Source organism: Cricetulus griseus, chromosome 2, assembly GCF_003668045.3.
Source record: "Cricetulus griseus strain 17A/GY chromosome 2, alternate assembly CriGri-PICRH-1.0, whole genome shotgun sequence".
NCBI classification, from domain to species: domain Eukaryota; kingdom Metazoa; phylum Chordata; class Mammalia; order Rodentia; family Cricetidae; genus Cricetulus; species Cricetulus griseus.
The window spans coordinates 460,316,671-460,320,469 of NC_048595.1; positions in this window are offsets into that span (position 1 = coordinate 460,316,671).

Here is a 3,799-nt window from a genome sequence, read left to right on the forward strand (position 1 = left end):
GCTGTTCCAGAGTGCAGGCAGACTAGTGTGCCATGTCCAATTGATAAGGATAAAAGTAGTCTCCTGAAGATAACTTTAGAAGGATGTAACTGAGATAAACAAATTTCTCTGGGCATTAGGGAGGTATAAGAATAGCTAAAGCAAAAAAAAAAAAAGAATTGCTAAAGCATTTTAAAAAATTACTTTTAGTATTATTGCTAACTTCTTTATATTTATAATTATAAACACCCTTCTGATCATTTTCCTATAAATAAGCAAGGCACTGGGGATGGATCAATTTGACTCCCTAATTAGCAGTTATTGAACTCTCTCTTGCTGCCTGGACTGCCTTGATCAAAAGGACTATCAATGTAACAGCCAGCTGGTCTACCTTTATGCCAGGAATACTCCACAGATGTCTTGAAACGATTATGCAAAAGATTGAAGTTGATTGCCCTGGTGCTTGAAGCCACTGACCCAGCCAGGCATGTTAGAAACAGTTGTATAGCAGACATTTTACAACCATAAACCTTAGTAAACCCTTTTCCCTCCACCAGAGGTGGAGCAAGTCTCCTGGTGGAAGGCCTACAGTGATTGGTACTATCGGAGGAGGCCATATTGGACCAAAACACGAGCCTTCATGACTCTGAGTGCTGTTAATATTTGAGGCTGTGATTGGCCCAAAGAAATGTAGGATTGGTCCAAACATATGGTTACGATTGGTGTGAACACCTATTCAGGCTGTAGAGGTAGGTGGGTTGCTTAGGCTTCATGACACACTTCTGTGTTGCAATGTCAGGTCTCATAAAGACTTTCCTAGACTACCTTCAGTCTTGTGGATGAATTGGTAACAGAAAGCAAGCAAACAAGCTCACTCAGATTGCTTAATGGCAGCTTCCTAGATGAAAAAGTGACAAACTGAGCTTGATAGCCGAGGACCCTGGATGTGCTTCATAGGTGGACCAGATACTTCCTGGCTTCACACTCTGAGTGCTGGGTTCTCCTGCATTCCACCTTACATTTCTAAGTCCCGGAAGCCCAGCTCCACGTACAGAATGTCTACAACCACAGCTTGATAGGTAAAGGGGTTCCAAGGTGTTTGATCTTGTCTTCTTGCCAAAGCACTAGGATCGCAAAGAATTAAGCTTTTGTGTATCATCCATTTTCCCAGCCCTGGCTTCCGTGTGCAGACTGTTAGCACCCATAGTTTGATAGCTGAAGAGCTGATGATGGATCCCATCTACTAGTGACCCTTTCCATCCAGGAATCCTGCATGAGGCCTATGTTTGCACCCTAGTGGTCCTGGCCATACCCAACACCAGTTCCTAAGCAGCCTGCCACCTGACTCACATCCCAGTTTCAGGGTGCAGTCCTGACAGAGGCAGGCACCCTAAGTCAGTTCTGCCTGTAGCTATGTCAGGCAGCCAGTTGCAGGCTTCAGAGCAGTAAAAAGAAAAAAAAAAAACTAGAGGAAACAAAGTTCCTTCTTTAAAAGAAGAGCAGTCAAGTCTTCAGGGGCAAGGGCTTCAGGGATAAGTAGGCTGAGAGCTGTTACAGTCGCTGCTGCAAGGGCCAAGGTTCCCAACACCCTCTGCCTACATGGAGTCTATCACATTGGGGTGGGGGGGCACTTGCTGTTGCTTCAGTCTGCTGCTGCCACTGCTGTCTCCGAACTCAGAGGGAAATAAAATGAAAGCTGCTAGAGCACAGTAGTTGAGGCCCTTCCTGCCTTTCCATGATTTCCACAGAAGTAGATGAAACATCCCTCAGTCAGCTGATGGCTGAGGAGACTCTGTCCAATTTATATCCAAGCTTCTAAACGTCAACATGTTGCTTTCTTTACCTTTGCCTTTTGCGTATTCTAAATGGCATGAAGCGAGGGAGAGGCCATGCAGGACTTTCTTGGAATATTTCTTAATTGCATACATTAGAAATTATATCTTCCTGACTATTTATAGAGAGATGATATGAGTCCTGTCTTCGCAGAGCTTCATTTTACTTAATAATAAGCTATGTGCATATTTTTTTACGTATTAGTTAAAAAAAATCTTCCTTGTTTCTCTCAGCTTCCCAGGCTGAGTCTATATCATATTTTTGCACAAGTACATATGTAGTATTTTTAAAATCATTTTTGGTTTTTTGAGACAGGGTTTCTCTGTATAGCTTTGGAGCCTATCCTGGCACTCGCTCTGTAGATCAGGCTGGCCTCGAACTCACAGAGATCCATCTGCCTCTGCCTCCCAAGTGCTGGGATTAAAGGCGTGCACCACCAATGCCCAGCTAATTCAATACTTTCAATTGCAAGATAAGATGATAATGATAATGGAAATAACATTGGCTTGATAGCTTCATTATTCAGAGAAATTACATATTCCAATCTTTCCATGTTCCCTTCAATAATATATTTACAGGCAGAAAGTTTTAACGGCACAGGCAATTATGAATTCTCCTTTTCAGCAGTCATTACTGTGCATTTGCGATCAAATTCAGCAGAGACACCAAGGTTTTTCTTAATGATTTTTCTAATGTGAATTTTTATGCTTTTTTGTATTTTACTTTTAGAAATAATTCTGCAATAAACACAAATTTTCAAAAAGATAAGCTTTGCTTTTTAAAAAGGAATTATTTGGAAAGATTCAATTATAGAATATACAAATCTATGCACATTATCATTTCAATATTAGAGCTATTAAAATTCCAATAATTATTTCCATAAACTATATGCAGTGAAGTGCTCTTATAATGAGTTTCTTCCATTGGTCTGAGTGCCCCCATTTTACTAAAAGATGTTCTAATTCCTCTCTTTTTCTAGGTTTCTTATATGTGAAATGCAAGCAAGATTTAAACTTTAAGTATATTAATGTAAAAGCAATGTGCTGTCTTAGTTATTTTCTTATTGCTGTAGGAAAACAACTTACCAGAAAACTTAAAGAGTGGTTTATTTGAGCTCATGGTTCAAAGAAATGCAGTCCGTTGTGGTGTAGAAGACAGAGCTCTGGGAATCTGGTTGGTGGTGCTGACCAGGCAACAGATAAAGGGCATGTCTCTGCCCAGTATGCTCCCCCTTTCAATTCTTTTATTTAGTTGAGGACCACAGCCCTGGGATGGTACTGCTGCTCACATGCAGGGTCACCTTTCCCTTCTCAGTTAAACCTTTCTAGAAACAATCTTGAAAATGCACCTAGAGAAGCACCTCATTAACGTCTTAGACATCTCTTAATCCAATGAAGTTTACAGTAGAAATTAACCATCACCTATAGTTCAGGCATAACACATAGTTGTGTAACTGGATAGAAAACAGTGAAAAATAGTTAGGAAAGGAAAAACCAAATTTGTTTCAATTATATTTCCTGAAGCCAATTCTTGAGTTGTTTGATTTCTGTTTGGTTACTTCAAACCCCAGCATCTCACTGGAGAACTCTCTTTATCCTTAGGGATGTTTAGAAAACAGTCAAACTTTCATAAAAATCAACTCTGATGTATGTGGTAGCTCCCTAAAGCCAGGGGAAACAGTACAGTGCATTGGTTCATCATCAGAGGAGATAGATGGCTGTGTTGGGATGCAGGAGCTAAGGAGGGGGCACATCTGTATTCCCCCCCACCTTAGATATGTGGTGACTCACTTGTGGTTCCCCCCACCCCCCCGCCAGTAAACTCATGCAGTTCTTTTTCACACAAGTGTTAGGAAAAGAATAAATGTGGCAGCCTCTGTGAGGCTGCAATTCTGGAGACTGGTCCTCTTTGCTTTAGCATTTTTCATATTTACGATTACAGGAGTGACATCAGTGTATTCTGACAATCATCACTGCAGCTCTTCCCT